The 26097-nt window shown below is 38.0% G+C and overlaps 1 protein-coding gene and 1 long non-coding RNA gene across 2 annotated transcripts in view; one reads left to right on the top strand and one right to left on the bottom strand.

The window, feature by feature from the left end:
- The window catches only part of cdh6 (cadherin 6), a 208701-nt gene that overhangs the window by 170440 nt on the left and 12164 nt on the right, over nucleotides 1-26097 (bottom strand). The gene's annotated exons all lie outside the window — the stretch shown is intronic.
- LOC129442175 (uncharacterized) lies at nucleotides 3145-4501 on the top strand. The gene is made up of 3 exons (XR_008643794.2): nucleotides 3145-3691; nucleotides 3838-3953; nucleotides 4077-4501. It is a non-coding gene; the product is annotated as an uncharacterized lncRNA (long non-coding RNA).

The following is a 26097-nucleotide window of genomic DNA, read 5'->3' as shown; positions in this document are numbered from 1 at the left end:
CTTCAGTGCATCAAGACTCATGTTATGAGTTTTGCGCATGCAGGGATCTCTAGCCTGATTTGTTGCACCTGGATCTTGACAGTTTACGATATCCGACAATCTTGTTGTATCTGCTTGCGTTTGTTGTGATGTCTTTGACGTTTTGATGTGCAGCAGGATGCAGACAGGAAAAGGATGCAGGCCTGATCAATCCAAATGTTAATACAACAGCCATTAATTACCCATGATGCAGTGTCACATTAACCCATCAAATATTTATAGTCTATTGTGATGCAGCCGGGACATTCATCTCAATCAGATCCAACTTGTCTGTTCCCACCTTCGGTATAAAGGTGTCATATATTTCCCCCCCAGGCACCACACAACTGAATCATCAACAACAAAAACGATAGCCCCAATGCAAAGGACGTGATGTGAAAGTGAGGCAACATTTTTAATGAAACTGTAATTGAGTTTGAGAGTGTATCGTGTAATCTGATACACGCAAGAGCTGTTTGCCAACACGTACCTGCTATTGGCTCATATCTTAAATAGTTACGGTCCTCCAGTATTATCAATCTTAATTAAAGCTAAATGAATCCTGAGTCTAGCATTCATATTGGTGTAAGAAGCATCTTAAATCTTCAATACATTAAATATTTTTATGAGAAATAGTACTTTAAAATTATAATTCATCACATTTCTCAACATTTACTTTATGGCCTATTTAAATGCTAATGTGTACTACATACTGTATAGCTAATATTAAACATGCTAGTGAAAGAGAGAAAAACAATTTTTTTGTAATTGTGTCCTAAACTGCTCTCCAAATCTGGATATAAAAAAATACCTCACATAAAGGATACATATAGCAATAAGGTATGAGATGCTGTGCTGTATTGTGAATGTCACAGCTGAAGGACGTTGTTAGGACTGGAAGTAACAGCTTAATAAACAGACATAAGGACATAAATGTAAACAGGTTTAAACAATACATGTGTAGGTTTAGATTAAAAGATTCCACTGACTGACAAGAAGAATGTGGATAGATTTTAAAGGGCACCTATTTTATTGCTAAAAACAAGGTTGTTTTGTGTGTTTAATACAATGCGTTCACATTATTTTCCACATACCATGCATTTTTGTAGCTCCTGATATTCCTGTCTTCCTGAAACGCACTGATTTTGTACAAAGCTAGTAGATCTGAAAAGTGCTGTGTCCCTGATTGGCCAACTAATCTGTACGTTGTGACCCTGAATACCTCTGCTGTCAGCCGGAAATGTGACGCTCCTTACCATGTTTGATAGATTCGCTCACAATGCAATGCCAACAGGAGTTAACTTACAGGCTGAGTCTGAAGTTGGATGAATTATGATAATGTTGGTCCACGTCACGTCAACAGGCCCAGGAAGTAAACTGTTGCCTATAATCCGTGTGTTTGTGGTAGTCCAAGAAAAGAGATTTACATTCGAAACGATAACTCGCGTTATCGTTTATTTGTGGTTTGTACCGTTTGCATATCGGTAACGTACTAATACACACTTACACATAAAGTAAATGTAAAATCGTGAATCGAAAGATAGGTGCTCTTTATGTAGACATACCATACAGTACCTGACACAAGTATACATCATACATATGATGGAACAAAACAAAAGGCCAATATGCTGGAAAAACATTCAAAAACTATATGCAGATTGTCAAAGAAAGCGAATAAGTGAGTGAGTTAGTGAGTAGCCCCAGTTATTGGTATTTTCATGTCAAGCAAAAGCTGTGACTCACTACACACATGTTCCTGCAATCCATTAGCTGATGTGTAGGTCTTTTTCATTCTGTTTTTGGCAGCTCTTATCCATTTTATAACTATTATCTGAAAAGACTCTGCTTGTCCTTTTCATATTCAGTAATAAAACCCCTTCCTTGGATAGTGAGAGTTGCTTCTGTGTTCTTGATTCACAAGCATATGAATTACTGCTGTCTGCATGAACCCGTCTGACTATTTGTGTTTAGCAGGAAACAAGGATTCATTGCATATTTTGAAATATGGATATGTTATATAGACTATAATTTGCTTGTGTATTTCAGAAACATTTATACACTGTAGTAATTGTATCAATTTAACAGTTGGCCCCAAGTTTTGTCATGTTTATCGATGCAGCATAATAAAATATTTTTTAGAGCATGCTGTGCATAATGTGATCATTTCATTCTCATATATTTATGATGGATGAACGAGTATGAATATGGCTGTTAAGGCTGCAGAAGTTGAGTGCAGAGGATTCCTGTCCAAGTCTGAGCCTTTATGGATGACCATAGTCACTGTTACATGATGTTAAAGAGGGGCAAAGTGGGACAGCAAATGTAAACTAGGTTTTAGCTAATTCTGGTGCAATTACATTTAATTGTGCATTGTCCCTGTAAAAATAAACAAATAAAATGAAAATACTACAGTAGTGTTGCAGTTGCATGATCTCGGTGGATTCTTTAAGGCCCAGAAAAATGCTTGGTGAGGATAAGTTTCAAGCCTGGCAAGTCCAGATCCATGGTGTTAAAGAGGGGTGAAGTGGTGGAAAAGTCCCACTTGCAGGTTTGTGACGATGTAATTGATCTGGAGACTTGGTAAGATCTTTAACTGCAGTCTAAGGGATGCTACAGCTATCCAAGCCACCATTACACTCTTAAGAAAAATGGTTCTTCAAAGGTTCTGAAACGATGGTAAAGGTTCTATATGGAACCATAGCTTACTGAAGAACTGAAATGGTTCTTGTCTTGACAAAAAGGGTTCTTTATTTCCCTCCTTTTTTGATTTTAAATCAGTTATTTTTAAGCTGCCTCTTGATTATTTTCACCTGTAAAAGCCCTGAATCATCAGTCCGGCTGAACCGCCTGCAGACTTACAACACAAACGGGTAAGAGAGGCAAATATTCATCATTTACTGTTAAAAACATTTCGAAAATTGAAGTTTTGTGTTCTTATTGTAATTTATTTATTTTATAGCAGGTAAACTTTATACTATAAGCTTCATTCCCTATATAACAGGTAAGCTTCATACATTAATTTTTAAATGATATATTTAGAGGACTCTGCTTTAACAAAGACTTAGGATAATGATTTGTTAAAGTGTTAAAAAGCTAATACATGTGTATTGTACATTAAGTTTGTTAAACTAATTATCAGAAGAATGTGGTATAACGTGTTTAGTTTTTTATTGATATTTCAGAGTTTTCGTATGTGAGGTAATCTTACTGGGAGTGAAGGCAGTGCGTATGACCGCTTGATATGAGAGACACATCCTGCTTTTAAAGGTGATGTATGCATGTGTCTTTCAATGATGACATTCAAATTATGGTTATTTACTGTTTAAACATTATGAAAATTGAAGCTTTGTGTGTTTTTATTGTACTTTATATCGTTCATAACAGGTAAACTTTATACCGTAAGCTTCATTCCCTTTATAACAGGTAAGCTTCATTTGAAATGATATATTTAGAGGACTCTGCTTTAAGACTTAGGATAATGATTTGTTAAAGTGTTAAAAAGCTAATACATGTATATTGTACATTAAGTTTATTAAACTAATTATCGGAAGAATGTGGTACAACGTGTTTAGTTTTTTTATAGATATTTCAGAGTTTTCGTATGTGAGGTAATCTTGGGAGTGAAGGCAGTGCGTATACCGCTTGAAATGAGAGACACATCCTGTTTTTAAAGGTGATGTATGCATGTTACTATCAATGCTGACATTAAAATAATAGTTATTTACTGTTTAAACATTTTGGAGATTATGTGTCTGTGTTCTTGTGGCACATTTACATGTAAAAGCAGAACTACTTATTATTTTTGTCTATCTGTTGTAGGTGGATCATGAGTGAAGCTCTGCAGGTCTGCCATTGGCTTGATAACAGTTGTTTATGTTTATTCAATTTATGAATAAATCTCTCGCTAACCATTCACCTATTTACTGACACAACAGGTATCTTGAGCAGAGTCATATTAAAACTTTTGTCAAATCATGTTTTACATACAGTAAGCAAACTCCAGGCTAATATTAACTTGTTTTGTCTCCATGTCTTATCCTTTCTCCCATGTCCAACAGATCCAAATCTTGTTCGGTCTGATGCTCAACCTTGTATGATGACGACCACTGCAAAGTGAGGGGAATCTGTGGTAATCACAGCCTGCGGCTCAAGATCAACATGACAATAGCTGAACATCTCTTATCTTACTCTTATCTGACTAAATGTTCAAGTTCATTGCAACAAAACAAAGAACATTGGATGGAGTGTTGGAGTATGTAATGTATAATGATCCAGCAAACAAAATAATATGGACTTTTTTGGCGAGATTCTACAAACATTGACACAATCCTATTGACTTTTATTTTTACAGTTAGTAATGTATTATTAACATCCCATTAATTTGTATTCTATGTCATCTATCTGTTTGTGCTAAAATGTTTACATCTGAATGTAATGTCATGTTAATATTCAGTATTTATTATCATTTGCATGTTTTAATGTTGCATTTGTCATGATTTTAATGATTTCATGTAATTGTTGTCTATTTAGAATGATTGTCTTTGCCAAATTTTATTGTTCATTTATTTAATTTTGAAGCTGTCATTTAACATCCATATCTTATTTGAGTAATGATTTGTTATATTTGCATAATAATTCATATATTTATTTTGATTGTGATTTTAATGCACATATTTATTATTTATGATATCTCATGTAATGAAAAAGTGAAAATAAAAGTATTTTTCTGATGTCTTGCAGTTCTGTTTACTGTTAAACTGTGTAAAGTGCTATTAATAACAAAACAAAACAAAAATATAAACAAAAATAATCCTCCTGACTGCTGATATATGAAAGGGTTCTTTATAGCACCACTGAGGTTCTATGTAGCACTTTTCAAGGCAAGGTTCTATATAGAACCATCTAAAAAATGGTTCTATATAGTACCAAAGAGGGTGCTGCTATTGTTACAAGCTGAAGAACCCTTATTTGGTACTATATAGAACCATTTTTCTTAAGAGTGTAGGGAGCTTAAATCTTGGCTCATCGCCGTCAAGAAGCCTACCTCTTGACGTCATGACGAATTGCGTGAGGTCGCGCTGGCGCTTTCATGACCGGACCTAGACGAGAAGTTGTGGTTTAAAAGTACATATTTTTTATTTTTTTATTCATCAAAAATCAATCGTTTAGCTAGATAAGACCCTTATGCCTCGTTTGGGATCATTTAGAGTCCTTTGTAACTTCATTGAAAAAACTGTTAAGTGTTGATTTAAGTAATAAGTGCTGGGCTCTATTAAAGTCCATTTAAATGAGAAAAATCCTGCAATGTTTCCTCAAAAAACATAATTTCTTCTCGAATTAACAAAAAAAGACATCAACATTTTGGATGACGTGGTGAGTAAATTATCTGGATTTTTTTTAAGAAAATTGACTAATCCTTTAAGACATGTTTTTTCTGCATTAAATAATGGCGCAAATAACAGCCATATCACGCGCACAAATATGAGTTAATTGCGTTGCGTGTATCATTTAAATAGTCTCCTCCCATGAATTTTGGGTCTGAAAGGAAATTCCTAGAAATGCATATGCAAAAAAGTCACTTGCAAAAATAACTAAACCACACATTTTGAGCGCTAATTATCCACTGCCTGTCTTTAGTAAATCCTGACAGTCGTTATTTAAAGGATAATTCCGGTATTTAACACTTTGAGTCTCATTTCTGGTTTGTTTTGGATGAACTACAGTGATGGACACAGACATTTTGACAATGGGTCGTGTCTTGAGTTTTTGACTCGTTTAGAAGCGTCTCTTGACTGCTTCAGAATGGAAGTCAATGGCCATGCACAAACATGTCATTAAAATAACATTCATTTTCAAAACTGTGCTACTTGCCGAGTGGTTCGTGGTGTTCGTTGATGATTAAAAACAAGTTGTGTAGCGAAATACAGTTTCTGTCGTGTTTTATTTGGCATTTTGTAAAATTCCATTGACTTCTCTTGGAAGACTGTTTGCTCGCTTATATATCACTCCGCCGCCGGGAAACAGAAAAGGGTCTGTTTGTTTACATGTGGTTGTAGTTTTTTCGCTCGGTTTCTCTCAGAAGAAATTTTCCCATAATAGGGCTGGACCAGAATATTCGAATATTCATTCCGTGGGTTGACATTCGATTTTTAGTTTTGAGATTCGAATATATATATAAATATTTTACAGCGTTAATGCAGAGCTTTTGCCAAGCAGGAAGTGCGCTTCACGCTCCCGCTCTATAGGTGGCGCAGAGAGACCAACATCCATAGCCAACAGCCACCAAACGGCACCAGTGTGGAAGAGATCGCCTTGAACGTAAAGCGCGCTTCCTGCTTTGGCATTTACGCTAATAGTGTTGTAAATAACATTCAGTTTCTATGTCACTATGTCAATATGTCACACGGAGTTATGGGGGATTACTGTTGTATTGGATATATATGCTTTAGCTCTTAAAGTGTGCGGATCTGTTGACTTGCATGACGGAGCTCCGGCGTTTCTGCAAAATATCTTCTTTATTGTTCTGCTGATGAAAAAAACATATTGGATGGTGTAAGTGTTATAAATAAACTTGATTTTGAAAGTATGCTACCGTTTTATTACAGTTTGTTGGACTACGTTCATTCATGCTTCAGACTCAAATATAGAGCGGAAGTATATACGCGGTTGTGAGGTATCTGAAAAAATAGTTCCACTATAGCAAATAACACGGATTGAAATCATACATTGCGCCAATAGATTTGTTTTTGGTCATCAACGAACACCACGAACCACATAGTACAGTTTTGAAAATGAACGTTAAGTGTTGTTTTAATGACATGTTTGTGCATGGCCATTGACTTCCATTCTGAAGCAGTCAAGAGACGCTTCTAAATGAGTCGAAAAGTCAAGACTCGACCCATTGTCAAAATTTCTGTGTCCATCACTGTAGTTCATCCAAAAAAAACAGAAATGAGACTCAAAGTGTTAAATACCGGAATTATCCTTTAACATCAAAATTATGGTTTGCGCTGGGGCAAGTTGTTAGTAAATCTGGCCCCAAGTGGGGAAGGAATGACTCACATATGTCATCTGTGCAACCCAAAGCATATTCTAAGTACAGTGGATTCCCAACTTTCTTTGGGGAGGGCCACTACTTCTGACGGCATGATCAGGTGCTAAAATCCATCACAGAGTCCAAGCCAGTGACCAGGCTTCTCATCTCAGCTTCAGACTAGGAACTGCAAGTTGATCTGGAGAGGCAGTTTAAGTTGCCGGTCCACATTATGGAAATTGCATTGAGGCCAGATGTGATGCTTACATCAGCCACTTAAAAGCAGGTGCTCCTGATACATCTTGCGGTTTCCTGGGAGGACTGCACTGAAGAGTGGACGGAAGTAGATCAAGTATCAGGAGCTGGTGGAGAAGTCCAGAATGATAGGGTGGAAGGCCTGCTGTTAGTCAAGTCAAGTGGGGTATAGAGACTTTGCTGGCAGTTACTGCGTAAGGTCTAAATATTGAGGTTGCAAGAGAAAAGCCATCAAGTCCAACATGGAGGCTCCAGAAAGGGCCTCCAGATGGCTGTGGCATATGAGGAGCGTTTTGTGGGCTGTGCTGGTGGGACACAAGCCAGGCACCAATTAACCATGGCAGGGTCACCTGGGTTACGGTGTATGATGTTAAAAGACCCAAAACGCACAAAGACTCTTGATCACAAAAATTGTGTATCTGCGCATCCTTGAAGTATGTTCTCTTATGCTTTCCATCTTTTAGAATTGTTTTAATTCCAATGCTGTAAGTAATTTGGTGTCATTGTATACATAGATACCATAGCAACCCACACAGTCAATCACAATGTACCAAACACATGTCATGGCATATCTCCTGTTTAATTTAAGGTTAATGTAAATTATAATCCATTATTTTTAAAGGGATACACATGTGAAAGGTCTGTGTGAAACCTGTGTGGCACACCTGTTGTTCATCATAATGCATTACAATTTATTGTTTATTATTTTGTATCCTTATGATAAGTTGTTGGGACACAAAACAAAGTCATCTGTCCACTATCATGTCATCTCAGCATTAGCAAACGTGTGCATTCCGCCTGTCAGCACGCGAGGACCAAAGTAATTTCTACTTTCAGGTTTGCACTTGAATAGTCACATGCACACTATTATGTCAAAATGTCCATTGGTGAAAATGTATGTATACAAAGATGGTCATGTCTGTGAACATGCAGTTTAGAGAAAATGTAGTTTTGGATGAGTGACTATTGGATCCCTGCATTACTGTAGGATTTAAAAGTGAAAGCTGTGTGTGTTAATAAAAAAACACTACTTAAAGCAGTAAAAAATACAATTTATGCATATTAAAAATTTTAAATGCAGGTCTCATTAAAGATAAAAATGTATAAAGAAAACAACTGTATGATCTGAGTAAGCTTAAAACATATTTTTAAATATATTACACAATACTTTCATGCAATTTCTTACATTTGCTTTTCAACTTGCTGTTTGATTTTAACGTTGATTGATTTTAATGACACATAATCAGACCCGATGAGTTAAAGTGAGTTCCATAATATTACAACTTTGAAGAGAGCTAAATTTCTTATACCGAGGTTTCAAAGGGTTTCAAAACCAATAACATATTGTGTCATACCATTTCAAAGGTATGAGCTGTGTTTATACAAAATTAGTTAAATCTTTAAGTCATGTAATTGATTTGATTTTTACATTTAATGTAAAACAATAAATACATCAATTAAATGTTTTTGAAAGAATATTATAATTTAAAGGCTTTATTCTTAACTGGCAAATGTTGCTCAAAATTAAAACTTATTGTGTCCAGTTGAAAAGTTGTTTGTATATGCAGACATTTGAAAATAACAGATTTTATTGTTGCAACCCTATTTTGCATAAGGTTATCATATCGCAAAAATCTCCTTCTGGCCCATGCGTAGTATTGTTATATTCAATCATTTAAATGAATACTTAACCAGTCAAGAAAATTGATAATCTATCAGCTTATAATTTTCCAACTAATGGTTTCTTCATAAATGAGAACAGATGCTGTTGTTTCATTTCTTATTCTCATCAGACTCTGATTAATTTTAGAGTGATAGAAAAGTGTCATTAAACACCAAGGCCAAAAGTAAACAATATTTAGTAAATTCCAAAATAACAAAAAATCCAAACAGGCCTGGGAAACAGTCTTACTTTTCATATTTGCCTGAACAATTCTAAAACCTTTATGAATATATTCATAAGTGTATTTTCACAAAGGAACTCTGAAGGGAAATTTATTCCATTCAGAAGAACAAAGTAAAGACAAATACATGTCAACACTAATTATTAATGTTGCCAGGTGGAAAAGTGGCTGCTTTTATTTCAAACTGTGTAGCGGTTTGCTTTATTGCTACACTGTTAGTAAGACACGTACGCAGTGTGTGTTATAATATACTGTAGCCTACTTTCATAGATATTACTTCACCAGAATACATGTACAGATTACATTTCAGTTCCTTGTGTCCAAAAATATTTAACACCTTGTGCTTTACAGTATTTAAAGCTCACGTAACACACGCTGTTTCTGCATTTCTGATGTTAATCTGGAGTACCTATAGAGTAGTATGACATCCTTTATATCTCCGAAGAGTTTTTAGTTTAATCAGATTTATAAAAGAAAGATTAGCTTTGCCGATTCTTTCCGATAACGTACGAAAAAATAAAGTAGGAGGAGTTACTACTGCGGGTGGAGCGAGTACGAGTCATGCAACACTATACAACACTGTTTAACTTATGATTCACTACATGTTCGTGTCATTTATACTGTATAATATGCAGGCGCCTATTTACAACATAAGACAGAAGTCTTACTTACCGCATGCAACTCGTGACCCGGTTGGGAAAATCGAGCGCATCAAACACACACGCAAACTCAGCTACCACCGCGGATAATAAACTATATCCATTGTTTTTATAATTCTGGCTTTCTTCTCCTTACATCCAAAAACACACTTCTTCATTCGTGCCATTGTTGAGTTTTGAAATTAAACAAAGCTATGTTAATGTTTGTAAGTTCTAGCGTCTCCCGCTGATTGACGGGTGGGCGGGGTTTTCTGGAGGAAGTGCCCATATAAAGAAGTGATACGTATAGAAAACCCCTGAAAGTCAGTTGGACCTGTAATCGGAAAAAACTTTCCGAAACTTGTACGAACCCTGGCGAAGTGCATTCGGCACAGAAATACTCTGTAACACGCCCAACTGCTTTTTTGACACTTTGCCTATGTTTAACATGAGTAACCGACTCTATAACTGTGTTAATAAGTCAGAATGCTTGAAATACCATTGAACCACCCCTTTAACCAAAATGTCCATAAAATTAATATTTAACCTCCTTAGACCTGGATGTCCACATATGTGGACATAACTTTTTTTGTTTGCACCATAATACTTAATTCTGTGTAACTGGAACCTGTTGTACATATATAATATTGTACGTACATAATATAATATTTGAAGAGTTTCGTTGCAAAACGAGATAACCACCATTTTTTAATTGTTCAGAAATCTCGTTTTTTTTGGTTGTGCATTCCAATTCATTTCAATTCAACTGCAGGTTTGTTTTGATTTAAATCGTCATAACTTAAAAAATACAGCTAAGTAGCACCATAAAACAAAATAATAACATGATAACATAATAATAAACATGTTTTGACAAAAAAGTAGCTGGTAGAAATCTGAAAAAAGACAAACCAAATCTCGGGTCTTAGGAGGTTAATGCCCTGGCAGAAAATTCCCACTACATGTTTCGTTACTTTTACAGTGCAAGAAAAAAGTTTAAATGTGTTTCATGCTTCTGTGGTTCTTTAGTATGGCTCTGCAATAAAAATCCCTTTGAAGTCTGCCATATTTAAACCTTTACTGTGACAGAGATGTCAGGAGAATGAAAAAAAAAACATTATTTCATGTAATGGGTAATGTGCCCGTCATTCAACAAGCCCAGTACTGCATACGGCCAATACACAACATGTTTTTGAAAACATACCAATACTGCAGCACTACTGTAATTAGATAATGAACATACTTGTTAAATATTAAAGACTCTCGGAACTGTGATGTGACAGGTATGTAACCCTACAGTGGTAGTTCTGCTTATGGCAGGCTAAAATAACCTATTGTAGGAGTTATCTTAAATCTGGATTCGATGAGGAGATTGGTTATGTGCTGATCATATGGCCAAAAGACTCACAAATTTCACTCCAAAAGAAGCACAGGACAATAGATTAAAGTTTAAATGTAGTTCTTGTTCTAATTATTTTCCTTATTTTCTTACTCAAAATTCAATAATTAGTTCAGTTCACACAAAATTAGTAACACTGATGTTACAAATTGGCCACAACTTTTGAGATCTCATAAAACAAAACAAAGGAGAAATATAAAAAAAAAAAAATTTAACCTTGAGTGCACTCAAATAATTTAACTATTCAACTACCCCTTCAATACTTAGCGTCCATATCAAATCACCCAATGGAACCGTTGCAGCGCTGTTATTGAAGCAGTGGACCCGGAAAACGAACACCAGGGCGAACAGATAAGAATCCCGCTTCATTTGTAATGACACAAAGGATACATGAAGATAAGAATCCTAAAAAAAAAACAGTCTACACAAAAAAATGTGCAGACATTAACTAATGTTCAACTAAATGTCCTTTTTTCATCCATTCATCACTTAAAAGTCCATATTCTCGATAATACATCTTAAAATGAAAATAAATAAAATGGAATTGGACAAACAAAAGTACAATATTGGATAGTAACTCAAAATTGACTCAAAACAAAATTATTTCCTTCAAAAATGCATTTTTCATTGTACCAAGATTAGAAATATACAACAAAATGTACCTGTGAGGTAACATCCACTGCTATTGTAGATAGCCAGACTGGTTTTTTATCCACTGTAACATTGAAATGTAACTTTTTAGTCACTTCACCATTTTAGCTTCAGGCTAATCAACACAAAATGATAGTTTTCACTCACCAATATAACTTTGTTTACAACAGGTGTTGTCTAATTTTCAATGTGGTTCAACCTCAAGGATATATTTCACTCTCTAAATCAATTTAAATCTTAATATTTACTTCTGCTCTGGCTCACGTTTTTTCAGGCTTTCCCCAAGGCAAAACAAATGCCAGAATCAGCAGAAGAAGAACATTTCATTGTGCACTGCCACCTAGTGGCGGACTAGGTATTGCACTTTACTCAAGTTTTAGTGTTGGTTGGGCAAAATTGACAGGGTTACACCCTCCCCCTCTAAACCACATGAGCCCCTGCATGTGTGTAAATCTGACAAGGTATCTAATGGTCAAGAATAATATCTTGGAGTTTCCCAAAAAAACTGACTAAGGACAAGGATCAGGGGTTTCCCTAGCTCTTCATAGGTAAACTTGGGTGGGGGGTGTCTTTCTCTGTGTGAACGTCTGGGCTCACCTTGTTCTTCCCCACAAATAAATTCTGAGTGCCGTTTAGGGGTTACAGGGAAACTGTTCTGAGCATTGTTCATGTCGTGAGCTGGTGTCGGGTCTGTGACCACTGTGCTTTGCAATATTTCATCTTCTGGAATGTCTATGAGAACATAGTCACTTTGGGTTGGGGACTGATGGACAATTGTATTTATGTCAAGAGGTGCAACTGAGAAATCAGGAATTGGTTGGGGTTCTGGCGATTTGAACTCAGGAGCCATGGGGTTCAGAGAAGACTGAGAGCCACTGACAGGGATAACTTCAAACTCTTGCACGTAGGGTCCCCATGTGGTGAACTGTGGAGGTTCATTCACATAGTAGCTATCATCCTCTTCTTCTCTGTCTGAATATTCAAATTCGACCTCTTGGTTTTGTTTACTCCTCAGGCGCATTTGAGTTTGTTTGCTTTGGGGTAGCACTGAATCAGGAGTAGTCTCAACTGGCAGAAATCCACATGGTAAAAGTAAGTCCCTGTGAAGTGTACGCTGAGGCCCACTTCCTGTTTCTGGCTTGACTACGTACACAGGACCACCATCAATCCGTTTCACAACGATATGGATGGGTCTTTCCCATTTATCGGCTAACTTGTGTTTGCCTCGAATGTTGACATTCTTCACCAAGACACGGTCCCCTTCTTCTAATTCAGCAGTTTTCACTTTGGCATCAAATCTGTGCTTATTTCTTTCTCCAGACTTCTTGGAGTTCTCTGCAGCCAGTGCATAGCTTTCTTTAAGTCTCTGGCGCAAGTTTTGGACATATTCCGAGTGAGTTGTATGAGTCTCAGTTGGAGGTTTCAGACCAAGTATGAGGTCAACTGGCAGAGTTGGCTGCCTGCCGAACATCAGCTCATACGGTGAGTAACCTGTTGCATCATTCCGGGTGCAGTTGTACGCATGTACAACAGGCCTCACAAAGTCTCGCCAGTGATGTTTGTCTTTCTCGTCAAGGGTGCCGAGCATGCCGATAAGGGTCCTGTTAAAGCGCTCCACAGGATTCCCCTGAGGATGGTATGGGGTGGTGCGCACTTTCTCTGCCCCTATCAGTGAACACAGCTCCTTGATTGTGTGGGAGTCAAAGTCGCGTCCCTGATCACTATGAAGGCGACTAGGGAACCCATAGTAGACCAGGAAGTTTTCCCAGAGAGCTTTAGCAACAGTTCTGGCCTTTTGGTCTTTTGTTGGCACAGCTACTGCGAAGCGGGTGAAATGGTCAGTGATGACTAGTATGTTTCTAATGTCACGGTTGTCGGGTTCAAGGGACAAGTAATCCATGCAGACAAGCTCTAGTGGGTAAGTTGTTTTAATATTCACCATGGGTGCTGCTCTTTGTGGTGGAGCTTTTCTTCTGAAACAACGTTCGCATGTGTGACATTTCTTCTCAATTGATTCTTTCATTTTAGGCCAATAACATCTGGCACGAGCAAGATTGAACACACGCTCTGGCCCTAGGTGACCAACCTCATCGTGAAAGCCTTTGAAAGCTCTTTCTCTGAATTCCTCGGGTAAGACGAGCTGATGAATTTTGGTTCCTCTGTCAAAACACTTCCTGTAAAGGACATCATCAATGAGCTCAAGCTTATCCCACTCCCGAAGGAGCAACTTGACTTCAGGTGACTCAGCTTTTACACATTTGAAGTGGGGCTTTTGTCCTTTTTTGACCAAAGTGATGACTTTCCCAATTGATGGATCATTTCTTTGTGCTTCATGCCAGTTTTCTTTTGTCATGCCAGGTACAGTGTCTTGTCCAGTATCAGTGAACAGATCAGGTAAGGAGGAGGCATCAACAACAAGGGACTCAGCAAGAACAGGTAAGTGCATGGTTACTGAATGACGTTGACATACAGCTGAGACTGCATCAGATGGAATCTCCCCCTCTATAAGGCGTTTTGTCATTGAGTTGATCTGTTCTTTTTCCTGCAGGTACTCATAATCCTCTTGAGGAGCCGCTTGAGGTCTCCTTGACAGTTCGTCCTCATCACCATTAGCACGTCCAGCTCGATATTTGATGTTGAATCTGAAGGTTGACAGAGCCGCTAGCCAGCGGTGTCCCGCTGCGTCGAGCTTTGCAGATGAAAGGACATAAGTAAGCGGGTTGTTATCTGTCAATACTGAAAAGTCTGTACCATACAAGTAATCACAGAATTTCTCACAAACTGCCCACTTTAACGCTAGAAATTCTAGCTTGTGAGTAGGGTAGTTCTTCTCGCTCTTGGATAAGCCTCTGCTGGCATAGGCTATTACTCTAAGCTTTCCATCTTGAGCTTGATAAAGAGCTGCTCCTAACCCCTCACAACAAGCATCTGTATGTAGTACATATGGGAGCTTGGGATTTGCGAAAGCAAGTACGGGGGCCGATGTCAACTTTTCAATCAGTGTTCTAAAAGAGGACTCGCACTCAGGTGTCCACTCTGAGCCGAAGGGTGCTTTGGGGCTTATACCAGTGTTGGGTCTCTGTGTCTTATAAACTTTACCCCTCTTTTTAGGTGGATAATACCCAGAGGTGAGAGCGTTGAGAGGTCTGGCGATTTTTGAGTAACCCTCCACAAATCTCCTGTAATACCCTGAAAATCCAAGGAAGCGTTTCAGTTCTTCTCTGTTTCCAGGGCGGGGCCAATCTTTCAGAGCTGACACTTTATCTGGGTCTGTGTGAACTCCTTGAGCATCAACAATATGGCCCAGGTATTTCACAGAGGACTTGAAAAACTGACACTTCTCTGGAGATAGTTTCAGGCCATAGTTTTTGAGACGATGGAGCACCTTCAGGAGCCTAGCCTCGTGCTCTTCTAGAGTCTGGGAAAAGACAATGATGTCATCTAAAAACACCAAAACCTCGTTCAGATGTAGGTCACCAACACACTTCTCCATAAGGCGTTGAAAGGTGCTAGGTGCATTGGTGACACCTTGTGGCATACGATGGAATTCGTAGAAACCTAATGGACATGTGAACGCTGTTTTGTGTTTATCTTCTTCCACCATTTCCACCTGGTAATAACCAGACTTTAGATCCATCACCGAGAACCACCTTGCTCCACTCAGGGCAGAAAATGTCTCCTCGATGTTAGGAAGAGCATAAGCATCCTTAATAGTGCGGCTGTTAAGCTTCCTATAATCGATGCATAGTCTGATCTTTCCGTTTTTCTTCTTTACGACAACCACTGGGGATGCAAAAGGACTCTCGGATTCCCTTATTATACCAGCCTCCAGAAGCTCCAAAAACCTCAGGGATGGAGTTCAGTTTTTCTCGAACACGTGTCTTCCACTCCTCTGGCATTGGGGAGTCATCCAGATTGAATGAATGTTTGCTATTTGATGGTTTTGAATCAACTTGTGCAGAGGGGGTCATGGGCATCACGCTTTGAACTGCAGATACTTCACCAATAATACACTTTGGAGGTAGGGTGACAGTGTGATCTGTGGTGTTGCTGAGGACTACAGGGATCTTGTTTGAAGCTCTTGTGTTTATGTTTATTAGTGCACACTGAACAAACATCCCACCTGGCAGGAAGGAAAATTCAGAGGGTTCGATGACAAATGACATATTGGGATTGGCTTTTCTGACTCTAACATCTCCAAAAAGATACATTTTGTGTCTTGCCGGAATAGAGATGGGCTTTTCTCCGTGCAATTTCACTAGACAAGCTTTAGCTTCACATTCGCGTACTCGGGCCACATGTTGGAGTAGTACTGCAAAACTGTCTGATCTTCTGAGAAACTTGGATTTGTCATAGCTTATTCCACGTTGGTATAACTCGAGCAAGACATTTGTGCCAATTAAGACAGGAACCTTGCTATTGAACTGGTTTTCGGGGACAATGAGTGCCAAAATGGACATTTGCTCTTCTGTTCCAGTAACATTCTCAGGGAAAGTTAAGTGGACTTCCACGTACCCCAGGTAAGGCACAACTTGACCCCCAGCCCCTTCGACTTCAAGAAGGTTGTGTATCGACTGAACAGGTAAGTCTGACATGTATTTAGAATGAAAAGTCTCTGAAATTGTTGTCACTTGGGATCCAGTGTCGAGAATGGCATCACATTTCATGTCTCCAATAGAGATGTTTGAAGTGCAACGAGGTCCCACAAGTCCAGGCGGCAATTTGCGGTGAGAAGAATTACTACTTTCAGAAGGGCACTCAATGTGAGTCATTGCTATGGGACATTCTTTGTCCTCAGCTCCTGGTCGCCCCAAGGCAGGAGCCTCTAGAAGTTTAAAGATGTTTTGTCAGCTGCCTGTTTGGCCCAGAATTTGCTTCGTTTTTCTTTGAGCTCTGCATTCTTTTTCCGGACGAGGCCTGGATTGGGTTCATAAGTGCACTTTGCAGCAATGTGGCCATCACCCCCACATCTAAAACAGAACCAAGGCTTAGGTGGTGTCGGAGATTGGGGGTTTGAGTCTCTATTGGAAGCTTGCACGAGTAAACTTTCAGTCTTAGCAGGCAGTTCTCTTTGGGCTGGATGGCTCTGCACTCCCTCATGCCTTTCTCTTTCCTTTCCTTGCTGTATTAGCTTTGCAACCTGTATCCTTAACTCTGCAACTTCCTTTTCTAGTTTAGAATCTGTCTCGTGTTTCTTTGTTATAATAGGGGCAGCCTCAGGTTCGAATACTGGAATGCCCGTAACTGAATGAACATGTACAGCAGCTTTTGTGCTTCCAAGGTGCCTTTTCATGCGATCCATTTTTGCTGCTCTCCTTTCCTCCTCTGTTCTCAAAAGCAACAACAATTCTGGGAATGAGGGGGGATTGGGTTTCCTGTGTTCGAGCTGCAGGCCAATGATCAGACTCTGGTCCCAGCATCCCCTACAGAACTGCCGGAGTAAATACTTGTTTGACTCTGCAGCTGAAACTCCCCCTCTAGTTACAGCTTTGGTGAGGAGAGTCTGGAGACGGCCCAAATAGACAGAGGGTTTTTCACCTGAGTTTTGGTTAGAGCCCAGGAAGGTAGCAAATAGCTCCTCTCCATCTTCGACTACTCCAAATGCTGACTCGAGCTGGGTGAGGTAAGCTTGAGGGGTAGCATTCGTCCCAAGCGGCTTAACAATGTCCGCTGCTGGGCTGAGGAGGCTCTCCAATATTCTCCTTACTTTCTGTGAATCAGAGACAGACACGTCCTTAAGAAGTAGGTCTACCTGAGTACGCCAGGAATCATAATCAACTTCTCCATTTGGTTTTGGCAGCCGCCCCGAGAATGTACGGATCCTGCTTTGACTGTAGCTTGACGGTGTGGAGTCACTGCGAATGAAATGTTCAACAATAACTTTCTGGACATGAGGTGGGTTAACTGCGCCTTCATCAAGAAATGGATTCCTTGTAGCAGTAGTTGGGAAGTTGCGGGTGACCGCATCAATTGGATTAGCAATAGCATTGTTGGTTTGCATATCACCATCTGCACCGCTACGATTTGTGGAGACAGCAACAGAATTTTCAAAGGACTGTAGCTGAGGACCTGGGCTTTGTGGAGGGGCAAGTTCTGTCTGGTGCTGGGTACACTGCAGTTCACTTTGAAGTGTTTCCCAAAAGCCAGCTTTACTAATTTCAGCCAGAGAGCTCAATTCAGCTAAACATTTCTGAGCGAGTTCTCGTCCGAGTTCTTCTTGGCATAGCCCACGGACTGTCTTGACACACCAGGTAACTGTTGGATCATTGGGACTGGGCAGGCTACCTAGTTGTACTGGGTTTAGTCTGGATATTGTTCGCTCTGTTGTGTATTCAATGAGTGCCTGGCCTTGGGGTTGTTCTGGGTCGTTGGGAACTCTGACTACTTTCTTAATATCCCCGTTAACTTTAAAGAACTCTGTAATGTCATCATCAGAATAGGCTTCATCTATGCCTGTGACATATAAACAACTAGGCCCGTGCACATTGAACTGATTGCAAAGATCCATTTTGCAATAACACGATCTTAGTCTATTTTACACACTGCACCAATCTCCTGGCTGGCTCGCCACGAATGTAACCCTACAGTGGTAGTTCTGCTTATGGCAGGCTAAAATAACCTATTGTAGGAGTTATCTTAAATCTGGATTCGATGAGGAGATTGGTTATGTGCTGATCATATGGCCAAAAGACTCACAAATTTCACTCCAAAAGAAGCACAGGATCCAATTAAACACTACAGAGGAGAAAACCAGCTTCACAAATGAATTAGGGCACATACTGTACCATGCATGAATTACAGCCTGTGCGGCTTCAGTGTCTTGCCTGTAATTGTAGTGCAGTCTTAAGCCCTTTTCACACAGACATTACGTAAAATACACAGAAAATCCGTCCGATATTTGGTTTTTTGCCAATGATTTTCCAGAAACTGTGCATTCACACACATGCCATAAAGATCTTGTAAAGACATGTGATGTGTTTAAAGTCCTACATTTGGTAGGTTTTTCTCTGCAGCATCTGAAGTTTGCTTATGCATTTAAGTATGTGATAAGATCATACGGGTGTGACGTGACACGCTGTTCTAGTAGCATATACTGATGAATGATCTCAGCTTCAGAGTGGATTTTTGAGGAGCTCCCTGATCTCTGCTTCAGTCCAGTTTGCAGACATTTCTCATTGTGAATGTTAATGTGCATTTAAAACGCATTTTGAAGAGCTGAACCCTATTTCTTGTTGTGATGACACGTGTGCATTTTTGTTTATTATAAGCGCATATGAGTGCATGATGCGTTTTATTTTTAATGCTGCTAAATGATCTCAGCTTAAGCGTGGATAGTATTGAGCTTCCTGATCTCTGCCTCAGTCCAGTTTGCAGACATTTGTTAATCTGCTTGTAAATCCCCCGTTTTAAAGACCTGAACCATAACGTCTTGTTGCGCTGACATGCAATGACACACACTACAAAATGCCCCTTACAGCATACTTTCTGTCTTTGTTCACACACGATGCTTTCCGTAAATGTTACGGCAATGTTGCTACAGGAGGTCACTCTTTACGAAGCTATCCCACAACATTTATGGGACGTGATCACACATAAGGCCCCATTTACACAGACCTTTGGTCCCAAAAAATACCCATAAAATTACCAGACAAGCTGCTATGTGAACGCAAGCACGTCCCATAAAGCTGAGATCGTTTCCGGAAAGAGGACCTAGTAAGAAACACGGAAAACCCTCTGTGTGAACAAGAAGCCGAAACAATGCCGTAATGGGCGTGTCGTAGTGAGGACGCACGCGTCATCACAACAAAAGTTATGATTTAGCTCTTTAAAATGAGAGATTTACATGTATATCAACATTCACAACGAGAAATGTCAGCGAACTAGATTGAAGCAGTTATAAGAAAATGATAAATGAGACGCATAAACAATGACGCACGTGCCGTAGTGAGGACGCGAGTGTCATGTCATAAAGTTGGTACAACTCTTTAAAATTAGGGATTTACAACATTCACGACGAGAAATGTCAGCAAACTGGACTGAAGCAGATATCAGGTAAGTTAGCTCGTCATGCGCTGAAGCGGAGATTATTAAGCAACGTAAAAGAATATCGCGTCACATGCTCATTTGAGCTTGTAATAAACAAAAATGCCTGCGCGTCATCCCAACAAGATATATGGTTCAGCTCCTCAAAACGGGGGTTTTAAATGCATATTAACAATCATGTTAAGAAATGTCTGAAAACTGTATTTAAGCAGAGATCAGGGAGCTCGTCAAATATCCACTCTGAAGCTGAGATCATAGAACGGCGGGTCACGCGCTCCTTTATAGTCTTATCATAAACAAAAATGCACGCGAGTGGTTTCTGGAGAGAGAAATAATAAATAATATGCAAACTTCAGACGCTGCGTAGAATATAGTGCAGGACTTTAAACAGGTCACGTGTCTTTCCGGGACCTTGCAAATGCCAGCAAATCATGGCAGTGTGAATGAACAAAAAATCTAACGATCCCAGAAAAATCCAGGATACATTTTCTGCTGTTTCGGGCTTTGACAAACCCTGTTTACGCGTCCACTATTACACAATAGGAAAATGTGTCTCCGTCCGCGTTATCCGCATCGCAAAAATCACAGGGCTCTACTAATAAATTAATAACTTGCCTCATCTTACTCCACTCCTTCAAGTCTAACGTAACTAACACTCTGATTGTAAACCAAGAGCGCGTGCTGCATCCGGAAGTGCTTGCGCAACATTACGCACAGTGCGTAAACATTATCGATCACTCATCAAACTGTCGTTATCATTTTATCTGTAAAATTATCGTCATCGAATTAATACCCAGCACTAGAGGCAGGGTTTCTTCCTCAATACTGACAGATTTCAGGTGATCTCCTGGCTTTCTATGCCATTTTGCACCTTGTGCCCTTCATGTGTTCAATACTTATTCCCAGTGTCATTTCACTTTATTTATTATGACTCAACTTGTATACTTAAATGTTCTGATTTCTTTGTATGAATTCAATATTGGATTGATGGCTACATCTGGTGGAAATTTTTCGTCAATAGCCCACAAATCCCCTTACTGATAAAAATGCTGATGTCTGAAATGCTTTTTTCCCCACTGTATATTCAAAATATTGAATATATATTTACTATTTATTAGACAGGTTCGCTTTACATGACAATGATTATCTACATCCAATAAGCTGCATGGTTCTTTTATCATTTCTTCTATTATTTTTTTGTGTAATTTTGATGCTTATAACAAGCAACCTTTCTTTACAAATCTTTCCCTCTCCAATTTTTACAAACACAAAGGACATTTCTACAGGGACTTCTGGACATTTCAAAATGTAGTGCTACTCATCACCTTATGCCTAGGCCTAACTTAGATCTCTAAATCAGCTCCTTCTCCATTGAAACATTGAAGCTCTTTCTATTTTTGTTGACAGTTATACAGGCCCTGAAAACCTAGGGAGTTGACTCATTTTCTGCTGCCCACATGGGCTTCTGTCTACACAGACAGCATGCCAACTGAACTGGAACCTCGCATAAGTCACTGATTTGTGATGCTCTTTAGAGGCAGCAATTTTGCTATTAGTCACTTTTATGAGACACAATTCACATAAGAGTCCTGACTAATGCTTTTGTTTGATTGTAATGCTAATGTGTAAGTACGAGTCAATGCTTGAAACTGTTCCTACCAATATACCTAGTTCTGAAAATACAGTATTTTTTAAACAATAGGTGCATCCCAAATCACTTGGCAGCAGCATTTTGAAGTGTAAAGTGGGATTAGTGTATTAACATTGGAAATTATCAGAATGATGCACTGACATCTAAAATATAAGGAACAAATTGATTGACATTGACTTTATTAGTTTGATTTCACATCATTGTCTGGGAAACTGCATATACTTGCTAACAAAAAAAAGAAAATACATTAAGTGTTCCATTTTGGGATGACACCACCCTTCTAAAATGTTTACACTAGATGGTTGAGTACATTTTTACATACATAATTTAAATGTATAGTGTATATTTCGTCATTTGGGGCAACTTATATTTTTTCTTGTATGCAACGGATCATGGGCTTGCCATAATAATAAAGGGTTCATGTCGTCTTGTTGTCTTTTATAAGATTCCCTATTTAATCCACAATTAGAGTGCATTCTTTTGTCAGATCAGATGCTCATCTATGATGCACAAAAGATTTTGCTAGGGAGCTTATAAGGTTTTGAGACACTTAATGCTTAGCCTGGTCAAAACAAAGATCCTTATATCAGCTTCTACTCAGTCCCTTTCCATTTTTATTAAAGGTTATGGAGGCTCTGAAAACCTGGGGAGTTGACTCATTTAATGCAGCCCACATGGGCTTCTGTCTACACTGACAGCATGCCAACTGAACTAGAACCTTGTATAAGACATTTAAGATTTGAAATCCTCTTTAGAGGCAGCAACTTTGTGATCAGTCACTCATGTGACACACTCTTCAAGTCTCACATAATTACTATGTTGTATAACTACTGAATATGAAACAATATTTGAAGAGTTCTGATGCAAAACCGTCTAAATGCTTCTAGCATGTTTTCTTGTAAATTAGCATTTGCTATCAGGTTCTTATGTTTAGGCTCAGTACTTTCACTTTAATGGCGATGAAAAGGTTATTCATTAGTATCCAGAATGCCTTATTTACTTTCCCTGCAAAACAAAAGTGCACATACGCTCCATTAAAAAAATTAAGAAAAACACTTTTTTTGGAGACATAATACACAGTTGGAAAATGACTAAAGATGCAACTAGTAAAAGTATTGCACATAATAAAAGTCAGAAATCAACATGAAAAATAATATATTGCATGTACACCTAGCTGCCACATTTGGGTTGTATTTAGGTCTAAGTCATCACGTGGGACCCAAGTTTGATTGTGATCCATGGTCGTTTCATATTCTTTTTATGCACTTTGAGGACTTTGCTGAAAAATCGACATTGTGTTAAACAAATTCTGCCAACAAAGTGGTATTTCTAAATGTCCTGAGGTTGGAGGATTGGTTACAGTATTTGATGGATGTACAATACATATCGGGAGTATTCGGTCAATAGCATTATCTTATTGTGGCGGAGGTGGCATTTATTTAATGATACTGTAAATAAAATTTTGAATAAAAATAAGCTCAGCATTGATCTTGGTTTTGTCTGTATTGGATTCATTTTTTAGTTTATTTTTTCACAGATCTCACAGCAGTGCAGTGTGGGGTTGCCATGTTCATTGAAGATAAATGTAGTATGCAAAATGTAGGGGACAGACAACCTAAAGCTTTTTGGCTCTATCATTCAAAAATATTTAAGTTAGTTTAATCATTTTATTACACAATCAAACGTTTTATTACACAATCAAACGTTACAACTTACCTCATAGGTGGGGTGAATTGTAACAAACAGGGCCGGGTTTCCCAAAAGCATCATAAGGCTAAGTAGATCGTAAAAACGATCGTACGAATCATCTTAGAATTACGGGCTGTTTCCCAAAAGCTTCGTAACTTAAGTTGCACTTGAAAATCATCGTAGATCTACGAGTGCTCTGGAGTAATCGTTCATTCATAAGTTCATAGTAAGACAACAGAGTTACAAGGTCACCTGCAGGACAAATTGCACTCCTGCAATGACGATAATGTAATGTTTTAAATGTTTATTTATTTATTGGGTTCTTCTTTGTTTATTTTATATTAAATATATAATATATTTAAAATTCAAATGAGAAATCAAATTTAAATGACTAAACATAAATTAATAAAGAAGGAAAACGTATTTTGTACAAGTTGGTAAAAGTTTTTTGTATTTTGGTAAAAGTTGGTATAGCAAATTGATAAATGGTTCATACCGATTGTTGCTATAATTCATCTTAACATTGTTTTGAATAGAAATGGCATCTAATCAAAGAAACCAAATAAATATTTACGGTACAATGCAATAATCCATAATAATAAATAAACATAAAATAATAATAATAATAGAAACTATAATAGAAACGCAGAAGGCATTTCGCAGTGGGAAGAGTCCTAACTAAATACGGAAAAGAATATTTAATAAATTATTAAAACATTTAAAAAGTCATTGAACAATAATGAAAATATATTATTAAAAATATTAGTGCACATCGGCTGATGATCATAAGCCTAAACAAGCTTCTGCTACAAATTCGAGTCATTCTATTGGTGACATTTCAGCACTTGACAAATGGATAGCGACTCGTAAGTAGCACTTAAAACCCAACTGCGAATGAACGTTTTAACGTGCATCTTTGGGAAACGCACGTAAATGAACAACGAATGTTCGTTAAGTAGCTCGTAGAAAGCGCTCTTAAGTGCTAAGTTCAATCGTTATTGGGAAACCCAGCCCTTATATACTAAGGGTGGATATTGTTTATATATCTGCCAATAATAGATAGATATCCACACATTCATCCATGATCCTTCATCTAACCATGTGTTATGCAGCAAAGCATAGAAATAGATTTTTTTGAAAGAGCTGCACAATTGAAACAAAAAAAAAAATCTGTCAGATATTTCCCCTGATATAACAGTTACCATTTTGATGAAAAGTATTTACATTGTTTTAATTTCATTATCACTGTATACCTGAGGCTTAATTGTAACACTGTGTTATAACTAACCCCCGCTGTGTAAAAATGTTTTCAATCCCAGCTATCAATTACTAGGAGTTGCTCACATGTTTCAAAATGGTGTTAAGGTGTTATGTTTTAGATAACAAGACAGTGATTAAAATAATATAAGGTTAGATTTGGTGACTTACACACCCAACTCAATAATTTAAAAAATAATAAATAAATAAATTAATTATTTAAGTTGTATGCCTCCAAAACTCTTTAATCATTATCCTAACCAAACCACATCAAAACTATTACAAATTCACAAGAGATCATCTTATGATAGTAAGAGAAAAAGACCAAAAGCACAGATTGCTCGGCCCTGTATACTGTAAATATGTAAAGTAGCTCGATACAATTAACCCCGCGTTAGTTTGTGTCCTGCTCACCCTTACTGTAAAAACTCTAAAAACATAACTGCAAAAAATAAAACATACATACCAACTAATATTTAAACTAATATCTACTATCAATATTTAAAATAAAAACATTTTACTTGACACTAGTAAAAGGCTCCTCACATTTTCTTTTATATTTACAGAAATGAATCCCTGCACAACATGCCTTGACCTATACATTTACTCAGTGTCTATTCATTTATATTTTTGGTCAGACAATATAATATCGATTTCTGTGAAAATAGTTTTAAAGCTTCATTAAAACTTTTCCAAAGTAAACGCCCATTTACAGCCCCCCATGGGATGCAGAGAGCCATAGATCTCTAAGCCTGTGCACCTCATTAAAGACTGCGACATCCCAGCATTTTTAACTAACTCTATAATGTCTTATTTTATGACACCAATATTAGAAAATTTATTTACAGAAAATTAAATAGAAATACATACAATAGGTGCTTGAAAAGAAGCTTTATATGAGTGGCATAACCAATTTCATTTAATTTATTTGTTTTTAATCGTTCTTTGATTGGGTTTAATCAGCACCTGCAGGAATGCCGTCTATCCTCCTGGGGTTAATTTAGCCCTAGGAGCTCGGCATAGCAATTTTCCAAATGCCACTGCAACATTATTCATATTTGAAACTTGAAACAATTAAATTTAGATATCCTCACACCTGTGTCACCAAGATAAAATTGACATTAGCCCATAAAATGCACATTCCCTTTTTTACTTTTATGATATGATAATACAATACCACGAACAGGTGGTCTATCACAATTCGTTCCTAAATCAGATCCAAAAATACGTACATGTGTGAGTGAATAGTTCAAACGTGTGCTTATAAACACACATACGCCAACTTAAAGTACTTAAAGCGAATAACGGTTTTGTGGTAAAAGCAAGCTGGGTCACCCTAGTGATACTGTATGGGACACATCTCATCTGGTGTTTATCCAGCATCACATAGCTAAAGGGTGCGTAGTAAACTCAATCTGAGGGGCGTTCGTGCATTTTTTATAGATTGCATGATCTGTTTAGGGTCATCTGTAGCCATCATAAAGTCTTGAACTCAGCTATCCTGGTAAAGAGTGCAACAAAATAACTTTCGATTCTATTTCCCTGCTTTGAAAAACAATTTC

This window comes from Misgurnus anguillicaudatus, chromosome 2 (genome assembly GCF_027580225.2).
Source record: "Misgurnus anguillicaudatus chromosome 2, ASM2758022v2, whole genome shotgun sequence".
NCBI classification, from domain to species: Eukaryota; Metazoa; Chordata; class Actinopteri; order Cypriniformes; family Cobitidae; genus Misgurnus; species Misgurnus anguillicaudatus.
This window is presented reverse-complemented; position numbering and strand designations above follow the sequence as displayed.